Here is a 15,093-nt window from a genome sequence, read left to right as displayed (position 1 = left end):
CTAATCTCCCAGGCAGAGTTTGGAGAATTGGAGCCTCAGAGAATCACCTCATTTAGCCTCACTGCCATCCAGGGAGGGGTGACCCACAGCAAAAGTCTTTATTTTTTCAGGTGGTGAAAAGGATTGAGGTGGGGATAATGGCAAGGTAACCTCAAGATGCCCACCAGAGACTCATCAGGGCCCAGTAGAAGCTCCCTATCAAATAGCCACTGGAAAAAATGAGAAATGCAACTGTCACCCTCTCCCCTCTGCACTTGATCTTGTCCTTGTCTTCCACACCACTCAAGCCCATGACTTCTGCCAGGGCCTCCTTTTCTGAACACACTGAAACCATTATCCTACGGGGCAAGCCCTGTGTTTTTACGTTGGCGGTTTCAAGGGCGCTGATAGTGTCATCCTCCACGGAGTGGCCTCATTGTCCCAGGCGTTATGAAACCGATGTGAAGTAACTTCAAGGTGGCTGATTAGAGGCCGCTTACACATTACAAGTGAGAGTTAGAAGAAAGTGGGTTTAGGGAAAAAAGAACATAGTCAAGTAAGAGAGGCAGCTGAAACCCATTCCAGTAGCACAAAGAGGGCAGCAGTCCTCACTGCGCCTCCTCTGACTGCAGTCACTGGTTTAGTTACAGGGAGGGACATAGTTTTACGCATAAGAAAAAGAGCATGTAAAGGTGGCTATATTTCGTAAAATCCACAGTCAAGTGTAAGTCACTCCCTTTCTCAAACATATCTAAGGGGTCCCTATTATTTCCAAGATAAAATCAAATCCCCAGACATCAATATTAGGGTCCTTCAACGATCTCCCTTAATCTATGCTTCCAGTTTGATTTCCTTCTTCCCCATCCCTTTAGTAGATTAATCACAGTGTCTCCATTGTGTTTCATTGATTAACACTGACTTTTGCTCAAGCATTTCCACTCTATTGGTAATGGCTTCCCTCCTCCTTTCCTACTTTTTTAGGATCATTTCCCACTACTAACCTAATGTGTAACTATTTACAAAAGAGTGTTTCCTTCGATCAGAGGTTACGAACAGGCAGGCCATGGGCTGATTCAACCAGCAGATAGTGCGGTTTGTTTTGCCCTATAAGGTTTGAAAAATTTGAGCCGCCATTTGAAAATTGGGAGATTTCACATAACCACTTAGCTTTTAACTTAACCAGAAGAATCATAAGCTCCGGCAAGACCGTGCCCACATTTCTGCACAGCGTTAGCAGGGTAGTCCCTGTTCTCTGATATGTCACATATGCTCCAGTTGTGACCGACCCTACCCCTCAGAATTTGTATGTCTGCTTCTCACACTCATATTCTCAGTCTGGACTCTGAAGGCATTTTTGTGTTCATAATTCCTGCTTTAAATAAAACAGTAATAATTTTTTACTTATGAATAATTAACACACACACACACACACACACACACACACACACACAGTCTCCTAAACACAAAACAAACTAAAGATCTGCCAAGAATATGACATTGCAGAGTGGGAGGGGATATCTCACTTTTGATCTTCTGGTGAGAACCTCAATAGCCCTGCCCTGGTTGGATCCCATCAAAACTTACATGGGCAGATAGTGAGGAACGAGATGTGGAGAGGAGGAGGGAGACAGAAAGAACTTCAGGGTAATGCCCAAGTTTTTCATTCTGTAATTAGGCAGATGGAGTTGCCACTTGCCAACAGGGAAGACCATAAGAAAAATTAGCTGTGAGGAAAACCAAGAGCTTGTTTCTCAGCCTGTTAGATTTGATGTCCTTATTAGACATCTTTTATGGTTTGAATTTTGTCCCCATGAAAGATACAGTGACGTGCTAATGTACTTCAGAATACAACTTTTTTGGAAATAGGGTCCTTGAAGATTTAACTAGCATGAGGGACCTGACTCCACCTTCCTTTCTCTCTGTGCAGAATTAGTTCTAAACCCCTCCCACTTGGGGAGGACAGGGGACATCCCCACGTGCTTTCCTCTTCTCCTGCTGTCCTGCAGTCTCCAGGGCTTTCCACAGCTGAAGGTCAATGGGTTTATTGTGGGCAGCCTCTTGAAAGGAGAAAATGTCACAAAAAGTCAACGTGCTGCCCAAGTGGGTTGTGAATATGAATGGGGCCAGGGGGCAGATGTTTCAGATAAAGATTCGGGTGTCAGGTCCTGGCTGGTGTGGGTCTGCTGATTGGAGTGTCGTCCCACAGCTGAAAGGTTGTGGGCTTGACCCCTAGCCTAGGCATGTGCGATCCCCGGTCAGGGCATCTCTGGGAGACAATCAAGCAGTGCCTCTCTCTCGCATCAATGTTTGTTCCTCCCTTCCGCTCACTCTAAAAGCAATGAAAAAAAGTGTTTTCAGGTGAGAATAAAAAAAGATTTGGGGGTCAGGGGAGGTGTGGAGAGCAAGGCTGGCTCAGGCACTGCAGAGCCCTTGGCCCCCAAACTTCATGTCATCCCCTCCCCTATTTGTAATTCAAAAATAATGACAAAGTAGAATCCAATGTAGTTTGCATTTTTAATGCTCTTTTCAAATTATAAAATAACAAATTCTTTGAAAATTTTCTTTCATGGGTTGGTAGTGGGTGTGGAAGCTACTTGTGAATTTCTTGGGTCTTATCACAAGCCCTGTACCCAACAAGTAGTGAGGAGTCACCTCCCTTTCTGGTCACCATGTCCATGTATGACCTGGAGCAAGCCAAAGCTGCCTGAGTCTCAGAACCTCATTTATAAAATGAAGGGTTTGGAATAAAGGTTCATAAAGCTGACATTTTATTATTTTACAAATAGAGCTGATGCTTGTGTTTGTTTTTATAAGTTTACCTACCCAGGCGTCTGTGCTAGTTCTTGCTGAAGACAAGCTAACAAAGACACACTAAAAAATCTTGTCGTGTTTTGCAGGAGAAACAATCAGGTTCTCGGCAAGCCTATCAGATCTGTCCACATTTGGTGGACTGTGGACCAGGAAGTGTAGTGAACAGTGATACTCTTGGGTGGTTCCCCGCACCCCCTCCCCCCCCCCCGCCCCCGGAAAATGGATATACTTTGGGGGCAGAAATGTGTGAGAATGTATGGAACATTCCATCCTGGTATCGTCTGGCTCCTGTCCCGATATTATTAGAGGGATCTTGTAACAGTTCAAACATTGTTCCAAGCAGCTTTTTGTTGCTTTCTTCTGCTTTTCAAAAAGTCCGCTTTTAATCTCCAAAGCTGGTGGTAGAGAGGAGGGGTTCTGGGGGCGAACTTGACAGGCTTGGCTTGTTTCCTCATCCCACTTCAGCCAACCCTCTCCCCCACCCTCTCCTTCTCAAGGCCAAAATAGAGGAAGGTCCGCATTGACTTCAAACAGAAAAGCACTTTTCCAGGGGTGTGTGGGAGGGCAGAGGCCGTTCGGGGTAAAAAGTGGCCATTTTCCATAACCTCTGAAGCAGCCTCCAGTGTTATAGGAAAACATGAGAAACTGGCAGGAGTGAAGTGGGATTTTGCTCCGATTTATAAAAGCAGTAGAGAGGTGGGGGTGGGGCACGAGTAGAGGTGAAGGAATGGAGTGAGGACTTCTGGCTGGCTGGAGAGCCTCCTATATACCAGGCTGCTTTTGCATTTTCAGGTAGGTGGCAAGTGATCGAAAGAAGCAGGGAGTTGTTGAGTTGGTTCAGCAACTGGTGAGTTGTCCTTGGGAACAGCTCCATGGGTTGGGAAGAGTGACACTTTCTCATTTCTTATAGAGGACACCATCCTGAGGCATCACCTGGATAAACCCTGCTGCCCAGAGGAAACTGGTGCCCTCCCTCGGTTGGCAAATTCCAGGGCTTTGAAACACCCAAGGAGAAGAGTCTCTTTTCTTCTCTTATAAGTGAGAAATGAAGCACACTAAATGTTTTTTTTCTAAAAGCAGTGTATGGCTGGATATTTCCGGAGACCTTTGAGAAGGCATAGGTGGGGTGGGTGCCTGCTTGCCCCTAGCCTCACTGCCCTGGCCCAAGGGCTCCATACCCCTCTGGGATCTTCTGCAAGGACTTCCCCCTGGAGCTGGGGGAAGAGGCAGGTCATCCAGTGGATCTGTGACTGGCTAGCCTGGGCTCATCGAGGGCAGAGAACTCACTCTCATCAGTACCTGCGATTGAGGGGAGGGCTTGATTGTCAAATTTGGCCTGAAGCTTTCAGTGAAATCCTTTGCGAGGTCCCAACCAGTAAATGATAGAATTCCGGTGAGGTTCTTGGTGTGACTTGAATGTAAGTCCACTCCTGGAATGTTGCTTGAATTTGTTTCTACCTTCTACAAAAATAGAAGTATCCATCCTTGTCCAGGGTCTCATTGATTGCAACTGCATTGGGAAAGTTCGGGATTAGAACTGGCAAAAATGCTTCCACCCAAAGTCACTTCAAAGTGTTACTGGTTGTAGACCATTGTTGGAGGCACTTAGTGGCATCATCTCGTTAATTTTTCAAAGCAATCCAGTGAAGTACAGGAATACACCTATTGTCCCTGTCTCAGATGAAGAGACTAAGGCTGAATAGTTTAGGTTGGTGAGTGGCAGAGCTAGAATAATGGGCTCAGACAAGATGGGCTTCAAAACCTCTGCTTTTATCATTGTCATAGCTTCCCTAGTGATGGAATGAATTAAACTCTACGTCTAGTGAGAAGGGACTATATAGACCAGTGCGCCCAACAGACTCCCTTGGTTGATGAAGAAATTGACTGGGTCAGATTTCAAAGCGGTTAAGGGGATGTCTGGGTTCTTCCCTCACCCTTCACAGTGAGGACACAGGGAGAAGACAGCTGGCTGTAAACCAGGAAGTAGCTTATCATCTGTCATCATCAAGTCTTCTAGCAACTTGATCTTGGACTTCCTAGTCTCTAGAACTGTCAGGCTAAGCTGAAGGATGATTGTGAAGCCCTTCAGATCCTCTCTGCCTGGACACACAGCCAGTGGTCCCTTCTCTGGGGCCTAGCAACCTTCCCAGGTATTGCAAACGGATCTAGGATCATTGGATGGCTCACAAGTCTTCTGACTCTCTTTCTTCTCCACCTGACAGCCCACCTTTTAGCTAATGTTAATGGAAAGAGCAGAGGCTTGATCCAAAGTCACAGGATTAAATTCAGGCTCTATCACCCCAGCTGTGATCCTGGATAATTCCTTTCCCTCTCCTGGACCTCACTTTCCTTATCTGTGGTGTTACGGGGTTGAAGAGATAAAATACATATGTGCCCCGAACATCCACTGGGTTGTGCCTCTTCCACCCTCAATACAAAAGTTAAGCAGTTTGCTCTTTGAATGATGACCGTGTGCTTCTTCTGCTTTCAGCCCCTCCTCACTCCATTCCAGCCTCATGGCCAACTCAATGCTTCTCTGACATGCTGAGCATGTTCTTACTCCAGAATCTTTGCATTTTCTGTTTCTCTGCCTGGAATGCTCTTTTCTTAGATATCTGCAGGACTTGCTCCCTCATTTATCTTAGTTTTTGATGAAAACTCATCTCCTCCATGAAGCCTTCTCTGGTCTACCCAAACATGACTCTTCTTCCCCTCTCACATACCAACCATTCTATGCGTCTCCTTCCTTGACTTAGGTTTCCTTCCAACATGTATCATGTCCTACATTTAATATCCTACTTAATCATCTGTTTCCACCATCACAACATTAGCTACATGAGAAGAGATTTTGACCTGTTGAGTTTGCTGGGGGTACTATATTGTCCAGCTCATCATATTCACTGTCTGCCTTCTGGGCTCGACCCTGGAGGGGATTTCCCATCTGGGGACTACCCAGCCTCTGAGTCTCCAGTTTCCCCCTCCTCTTCACCTCTTTCCTTCCCCCAGATTTCTAGATGTCTCATCATTTACTTTTGCACAGAAATTTAACTACTTCCCCACATGAGGAAGTTGGTCAAATAGGGCCTAGAGTTCAAGAGAAAGCAGCCTTTAAAAAATCTTTTTCCATGTTTTTTATAAAGTGCATCTCAGAGGCCTGAATGGAAGTGCCTATGGATAAGTGGGCTCTGCTGATGGCAGCACCTGCACACAGTAGGTGCTCTGGTGCCACTGAGGGACCCATCATGACTCTTGAGATGCAGAGGGGCTACCTCACCTCACAGCTTGAGATCGCAGGAGTGAGGTGCTGTCCAGATGTCAAGTCTCAGAATCTGACCACACCCCATTCCACTTTCTCTTAGTTGTTAAAAGCTAGTCCCGAAAGGGCGACGATGAGTCAGGAGGAGCGGGAATGCATACAGGTGTTGTGGACAACTGCCACCCACCTGCACTCCAGGCCAGACATGGAGGTTTGTTGATAACGTGGAAGAGAATTGGCCAGAGGTGCTGGCAGTATGCTGAGAGGGCAAGGGAGGGCTATGTCATTTTCTCCTACAGTTGGCACCATGGCTAAGGGGATATAACTTAAGGTGCTCAATCTATTGTGTGCCCGAACACCAAATGGTCTAATAAATTGGGCCTCCTTCGGTCCAACTCTCTACACACGTCCAACTTGGCGGTGTGTCCTTGAATTACATATTTAGCCTCTCTGAGTCTTTGGATGATCCTCTACAAAGATAGCACAGTGACAAATTAGAATACCAGGTGGATTGCAAAAGTTGAGCTTGCCCTGGAATCTAGAGGTCTTTGTGTGTCACTTGCTGAGGCCTAAAGCAGAAGTGAGAAACAACTGCGTGTCTGGTGGGTTGAGTTCTCAGTAAACATGTGGACATCTTTTAGCAAAGCTTCAGGCACTGATGGCTTCCTGTGGGTATTTTAGATTTGAATGCACAGCTCAATTGGGCTTGCCAGTTTCATTTCTCTCTCGTCAGTGGGAGGATCCGGGGGCTCATGTGAGGAAGCTGGAGCCTGTTCTTGACTCGCTTCCCTATCCTTATGTCTAATCACCACTTTTGAGCAACTCCATGTCCCAAATCACCTCCAAGCCACCCATTTGTCTTCATTTCCCTGGATGCCACCGCAGTCCAGTACCCCCATTCTCCCAGGTTTCTGCAACAGCCTCCTGTATCCTCTCTGGTTTGCAGAGCAGCTAAGAGTGATGTTTGAAGCTAGACAAGGATCCCCCTGTCCCCTGCATAAGCCCCTCGAAGCCTCTCCACTGCCGTCATGTCAAGCCCAAACTCTTCCCATGGTTCCCATTGCCCTCTATGATCACCTCTCCAGTCCCTTCTACCACCTGCCCTTTATCACCCTGGCTGTATGGAATCACTTGCCACACCTTCTCCCACCTCCAGTCCTTTGCATATGCTGATCTTATGGCTGGAACCACTGTCTTTACCATCTTCATTTCGGTACATCCTATTTGATCTTTCGGTCTCTCAATTTCCCTGACCCACTATCTCCGTCTGAGGCTGAGATTTCCCCTCCTGTGCTGACTCTGATTAACTAGAGACACCTGCCTGGAATACTACTAGTTAGGGAAGGTTTATGAGATGAAAGTTAGTAGGAAAGAGCTGTGTTTACAATGGAAGGATTGGGTATGTGCAGTGTTCCCTCTGCCATCCCGATGCGATCCTTCCCCTCTTCTAGGTCTGGCCTCTTCTTCCCCAGAAGATCCTCTGACTGCTTCTGCTCACAATGATCCCACCTTCTCCAAATGCCTTTGTGTAGAAAATCAGAGCCATACAACATAGCCCTGAGTTTGTCCTACTTGTGTTAGTCATGGTTTCTGTCTCCTGGCCTAGACTGGGCACTCCTAGAAAATAAGATTTTAATCAGATCCTCTATGTTTCCATCCTGCAGGACTGAAAACTAGTTACCTAATGGCTGGAGGACTGCTTGCACCCCTTGCTCTGGCTCCCCAGTACCCTGTTGATGGCCACCTGTCCTCCCCGTAGCCCCTAGGACCCCATGTTTCTCATGCTCCAAACTCATCTCCTGCTGTTGCCTGCTGGCACCATGCTTGAGTTTCTCCTTGCTCCCTGCTCCCTATCATTCAAGTCTCAGTTCAGATGTCACCTCCTGGAGGACCCTTTCCTGACAACTCACCCTGCTCCTTTGTGACTTGCTAGAACCTTACCCCGCTTTATATTTTTATGTCATGTGCCCACTTTTGGAAAGTATTATAAATGTGTTTTCTTTTTTCTTATTCTGTGACTGCACCCCTCCCCCCATATCCCCCCGAGTGTAAGCTCCATGAAGGTGCATTTCGTCTGTTGCCTCACTGTATCCTCAGGTCAGGCACTGTTGCTGAATGAATAAATGATGGAAGGAAGGAAGGAAGGGAGGGAGGGATGGAGGAAGGAAGGGATGGAGTGAGGAAGGGAAAGAGGGAGGGAGGCCTAAAAAATGGGCTGTCTCTCTTTGAGATCCAGGATTGTTCATTTCCCAGGCCTTTGGGATTCTAGTCTCTGGCTCTGCAAATTCAGGAGAATTATACAAGGCCTCTTGTTTTCTGGGAGAAAGCAGAGTGTTTACTGGAAAGAAATAAAACAAACAAACAAAAACCAAGAGAGCAGACATGGCTGCTGGATTGTATGGGGACTGGGCACCTGAAAGGCCAAGGAACCCCGAGCTGGCTTTTGCTTGTTAGTTTCTCCTGGAAGGAAAGGAGGCCGTGGAAGGCTGTTCAGGGGCCATATCTGCCAGGAAAACAATGAGCCACGTTTCACAGCTGACTCGCCAGAAAGGAACAAATACTCCTCTATGGGGCTTGGAGCCTCAGACGTGAGAATCCCCTGAAGAATGTTAAGGGGGTTTAACGTTTCTCAGCTTTTAGGGAAGGGAAATAAGGAGCAAGGGGAGCATTTTCCTGTATCCTTTTTGGTCTTAACAAACAAGGCCTGTTCCTCAGTAGAATGTGCCCCCCCCAACTCTTTTTTTCCCCTGAAATTTTTATTCTCAGGGCCTGTTGTTCAGTTTATACTTAAAAGCTGTCTTTCCTCCAGATCCAGGCAGAAAACTGCTTAACTTGTGATTGTGGTTTATTTTTATTTATTTTTTGTGTGTGATCAGTTTAGAAAATGGAAAGTAATAGAAGGAAGAAAAGTAAAACAGTCTGTATTTTGAGCACTCAGAGGTAACTCTTCCAGCTTTTATTTCTCTCGTACATATATTATTTGCTTCTCTCATACATATTTATGAAAATTGGGAGAATGTCATATATACTGCTTTTTTATTTGACAATATATCATAAATAATAATGAGCATTCTTATTTAAGAAACATTTTTTGTTTTCTCATTACAAAATAATATATTTTTGTTATAAAAAACTAGAAAACAAAATGGAATAGATAAAAAATAGCACAGAGAAATAAAAATATCTGTAATTTCACTGGTGATAATCACTGTACAATGTATATCTAATTATTCTTTAAAAACATATTCTTAAAATATAATTATATTTAAAAGCATTTTTTTTAATTAAAAGGTAAAAATAGGGTCATATTGTACATTTAGCAAGGACAGGAAAATAGTCCCTTATAATATGACCATTTAAAGTCAAGGATATTTTGTATAAGATTACTATGTGAGAATTATGTGGCAGATGCTATTGGTCCAGTGGAATTTATTTAAGTCACCTCTCCCTTGCCTTTCTCTACTATGGAGCCTGTAAAAGGAAAAATACCTAGCTTCCCTTGCAGCTGGGGCGTGGTCACGTGATTTGTCCTGGCCAATGAGATGAAGGCAAATAACACAATAACTAAAAAAGAGAAGACTTTTGCTGTTTACACTTCCCCTCTTTTTTCATTTTGGTATGTGAACATGGTGCCTGAAGTGCGGTGGCCATTTTGAAAACATGAGGACAATGTCCACAAGCAGAGGACAGTATAGCAGAAAACTACTAGCAACTGTTGATGATTTTCACGATAACCTCCTCAGCTCGGAGCTGTCTACCTTTGGAATTCATACTGAGTGAAAAAAATATGCCCATACTTGTTTAAACCACTACTTGTGAGTTTTCTGTCCCTTGCAGCTCAATGCTCTCCTGATTCAAGATGCATGATGTTTTCTAGAATTCAGGATTATTCATGTATTCTCTTCATGCTCCATGTAAAATTACTAACTCATAGAGAAACTTGATGGGGCCATGTGCACAATAATATGCCTAATCCATCTTCAAACTTTTGTGTTTCAACCCATAGCGCAGTACATTGTGAATGGTAAATAATAAATGTTAGTGCTTTTCACTCTCTGATTCTTTGGTTACAGAATGTGCAAAAATTTCTGAAACTATTGATTCAGACATCTTTACAGAAACCACAAACACAAAATGTTTGTTTTTTAAAACACTAAGTAGAGCGATCAAAATGGCACGATCGTACTCTTTGGTTTAAGGAATATTTTCAGCTGTCCATCATGACTCACTTAATTATTGTTACTAGCAACATATCTCAGTCCAGTGGTAAAATAGCACTTTTGAAAGAGAGGTTGTGTTTAGAAAGACTTGGAAATGATTAGTGAGGAGGCTATGATTCTCCTCATGTCGTCTCATCATGATTGCAAGTGGGACATAGTCAACTAGTTGAACTATTCTTGGTGTGCTGCACACCTTTGTAATTGAGGGGCTGGTGTTCTTGCCTGTCTGAGCAGGTAGTGGTCAGCAGGCAGCCTCATGGCCAGGCAGACAGAGAGGAAAGAGGACAGTATGGTTGTCCAATGCGCCTTTGTAACAAATTGATCCAGGCTGTTCATACCCCCCAAAGCCACTATTTACCAGGCAGTTCTCCTTGGTGTACAATTGCGCAATGATTAGGGGTGGGGGCCGGAACCTTGACCTCTGCCCATTCACTTGCAGCAGCAGAATGAGAAGCAATTGCTCAATGAGTATCTTCAGCTCATGTATTCAATGCCTGGCTCAATCCATCTTCTTTAGCCATGGGGACCAGCGTGATGGGGAAGAAGTCACTTGAGAGGGTAGTCTTGCTGGTCTATGCCTTGTGGGAGGCCAGACAACCAGAAGTCAAAGCCTTTGGTGATTGTAGGAGACAACTGGGCCTTGGCCTCACAGCCAATCAGGTGAGTCACTTGAGCAAGAGAAGAACAAGGGCAGCCAATGGTAGGGCTCTGGGTTGGAGAGGTGCCAGAGGGGAGGGTGGAGCAGAAGAGAGGCCTCTAAGTGTAGTTGAAAAGACTAGAATAGAGAAACTACTGAGCTCTGTTATGTCCCTTCATTCTTCAAACTAATCTTCTTTAAGAGATAAACATTCATGTTAAATGGGTCCTCCTCTACGCAAAGACCACATTTATGGAAACATCCCACCTGTTCTGGGAGGGACCCTTGGGAGACGCCTTGTCGCACAGCTTAGAGGTTGGCACCCAGGTGGGATCACCAGGAAGTCATCCTAAGGCATGTGCTTCAAACTGAGCTTTTAAATGTTCTGCTTAACAGAAAGCTGCATTCCGCAGAAATGATTATGTAATTAACTCTTCTGGGTTCATTTTTGTTTAGATATAAATGAAGAGGTAAAACTGGAGGCTGGAAAAACTTGGGGTGATCACAGTACATGAAGAAGGTCATGGCTGTCATCAGATTCCAAATGTGTTTGTTGGTATCAAATAACAAAGATTCACCTATTTAATATTTGTAAGGAAACTTGGTTTCTTAGGGGCAGAGATGCTTGGGGATTGGCCGAGTGGCTATGCCTGCATTTCTGGCCAAGCAGAACATTTACAAGGAAATGGAAGTTATTTAAGATTTGGTTTGCTGATGTGGCACCCAAGCACAGATGTCTCCACCTTGGGACTGGAAATTTATTTCAACATAGAAAGATCTTATCTGCTTCATTTTAAAAATAAAGAAGATAAGGCACCATGAGGGAACGTGCTTTGCTGAAGGTCACAGTGCCATGTATAACTGTACAGGTCCCCCAGGGGCCCTGATTCATTCCACTACCACTCGTGGTTGCAGCGTAGAAGAGAACATTCTAGTCTGGTACAGAAATTGTTTAAGTGATTCTAGGATCGAATTTTACACCAACTCGTCAAATGTGAACTGAGACATCAACAGAACTTTTTTCCTGTGCAAGAATCTAAGTATAGAAGTCTCTGGTTAGTAGTGGAGATCAACAGTCTGGGTCCTCCGAGAAGCTGGTGCTAAAATGAAAGTTGTCATGCGAGAGAGTCGTTAGAGGACATGATTCTGAAAGATAAAGTACGAGGGGGCAGAGGTAGGCAGGCCTTGGACCATGCTGCAGGTGTGTGCCCTGTGAGAGGGGGGGAGGGAGGAAGGATTGGGTAGGAAAAGCCTTAGACCACCTTGCAGCTCTGAGAACATCTCTGCTGGGCTGATGGAGGAATGCACACAGGCCAGGAGAGTATTGGCTCTCCTGCCCACATCGTGCCCAGCCATTGACCAGGAGCGGCCTGCGGGAAGGGTGGCCTTGCTGGGAAAGTGTGGGAGAGGCTTGCTTGCCGTCAGCGATTCTCCTGCAGCTGCTTGTCTTGAGCAGTGTGTTTCTATGGCTGCCTGCCATGCACTGATTGCCTGTGCACCTTGTACCAGGCTCTGTGCTAGGCCTGGGTGCCACAGAGACCTGAGGAATATTTTTCCCCTCCAGGCAGCTCATGTTTGAGCTGGGAAGACCAAACATGCACACATGAACAAGCAAATATGTGTTTAGTAACGGCAAAAGCAATAATAGAAGGAGAGCGACGGAGCGGTCTGAGACTTCCAGGAACAATGTGTGCTAGAGGTTCAAAGAAAGGTCCCTGGAGGAACGCTTGGGATGTTCCCACTAGGCATTACGGGGGGTGTATGTACTGGGTGTTCTGCATCATTTCAGCCTTCCCTCTCCCACATGTTGCCTCCACCCATTCGGCAGTCTCTGAGTACCTACGAAGTACTAGACTCCGTGCCAGGTAGTGTTTATGTGGGTCCCTGGCTTATGATATTGAGGGGCCCTGTAGCCTGATGAATCATGTAAAAAACCCAAATCTATAGAAGTATGTGTGGGTTTGTGTGGGACTCCTAATGACGGGAATCCTGCCAATATCCATGGTGAGGCACAAACAATGGGCCAAGTCATTCATTGAGCTCCCCTATACTTGTTAAGCTCTGAAATTCATAGTGGAGTAATAGCAAGTCTTTTCCTTCCATTCATTATGAAAAATAGAACACATTATAGAAAATATAAGAAAAAATAGAACAATGAATCATATAATGGACTACAAATATACTCATCACCCAGCTTCAACAATTCTAAACTCATGGAAAATTTTGTTACATCGTTAGCCTACTCCACTTCCCCACTCATGTATGACTTTGGATCCCTATTCATATAATGTCGGGGATTTCAAAATCCTTGACATTATCTAATTTCAGTGGTGAATGTTTTGGTATGTTTCTCTGAAGGATAAGGATGGTGTTTTTGTTTTACTTTTAAACCATATCCACAACACTAGTGTCACACATTTGAAGTTCCTGAGCCTCACTCAATTTTCTTACCTATAAAATGGGCATAATCTATTCTGCAAAGTTTTAGCTACATTTTATATAAAGTACTTAGCCTAGTAGCTGGTCACAGTCACGGTCACGTGATAATGCATATGATCTATATTAGTTATTGTGGAAGAAAGTAAAAAAAGGAAAAAGAACTGAAGTATGATTTCCGCCTCCCCAACTTTTCAGTCTAATTAGAAAAACTAAGAAATGTTATTAGCTGTGAGTTTTCTGCTTTCACAGAGTACTCTGTATGGAAAATGATATTTGGTGAACTTGTATCCTGCCATAAAACAGAGTGATATTTTCATTTGTTCAGAATCTACATCAAAGTAGAAATACTAATTAGCCTTGATAACAAAGGACTACAGAGAATTTTATTTCTCAAATTGCTTAATTATTCTAATTTTGGATAGAAATATATTACTATTACCTGAAATTTTTAACACTCACACACATATATTACTTTTCTTACACATATTGACACATAAAAATCATACAAACATACAAAATCTGTCTCACACATACAAGTCTTGCACCCTTTTTATGCGCTTTTGGATTGGAGATAGTTACGACTTTTATATGTTCCAATGATTGGCTTTTTGAGTTTAATCTTGACAATCTCTTTAGTTAATATTATTGCTAATGATTTTGGGTCTCAAGAGCTATGTTAATTCCCTCAGAGTATTAGCCATTTATATAAAATTCCCTGGATACCAATTCATCAATGAGGAGTGTTTTTATTTCTGGTGGTAACACTATTTCATGTTAAAATCCTGATCTCTCAGGGTTTACACATGTATACATGGCTGAAAGATGATCATTTCATGAACTCCCAAGGGCTCTGGGCAGCCCACCTTCATAATGAGACTGGAAAAGTGAGACACTTCTTTCCGGCACCCTCCCTCCCAGCCACGGAAGGTCGCGTTGTAGAGTTCTGGCCAATAAGATGTAAGCAGAAACCTGCTGGGGGGTGGAGGGAAGGGGTGGAGGGGTTGGGGGTTGGTCTTTAGGGATGTTTTTGCTGATAAGAAGGACAGAAGCCTGGCACTGACTCTACAAACTCTTTTTCCCTCTTTTCTTGTTCTTGAGCGTGAATGTGCTCTGTGAAACGGTGGCAGCTATCTGGCAAGTGTGACGCAATGTGGTCGTCATTAGTTCTATTTGCCAAATATTTCTGACGGTCCTTCTTGGGGACTTATCACAGAATTGTCTTTTCTTACCCATTTTGGAAATAGGTTTGGTCATATGACCTATTTTGGCCAATGAGCTCTGTGTATCCATTCTGGGCAAAATTCACACCTTTTTTTGTGTGTGTGTGTGCATCACTCACAAACGTTTTTCTCCTGCCTCAGCAATTGTGGAAGTGTGTGAAGCTGAGGCCTGCTTCCTCTAGGTCTCTGAGAAGCTATTAATGAGCAGACGTCTTCTGCAAATACGTGATAAACATTCAGTATGTATGGTATTTTTTTTTTTAAATCTCTGAGATACGGGGTTTTTACTGCAGCAAAATCGAGGTTTGTCCTGACTATAAAGGCAATGCATAAGAACAGAAGGGCAAAAACAAGTTGGGTAACTAATTCAAGGCCAGTAATCGCCTACCTCAAGACTCCTTGTTATGTGAGGAAAAAAAAAAACTAATTATGTAAGCCAGTCTTAGAAAGTAGTTGTAAGTAAGAATATTCTTCAATAATATGAAGGCCACTTAAAAAAATTCTGTTTTCTTTCTACTCTCAATACTTTTG

This window comes from Furipterus horrens, unplaced genomic scaffold (genome assembly GCF_987537825.1).
Source record: "Furipterus horrens unplaced genomic scaffold, mFurHor1.1.pri manual_scaffold_5, whole genome shotgun sequence".
In the NCBI taxonomy this organism is placed as follows: Eukaryota; Metazoa; Chordata; class Mammalia; order Chiroptera; family Furipteridae; genus Furipterus; species Furipterus horrens.
Note: the sequence above shows the minus strand (reverse complement) of the source record.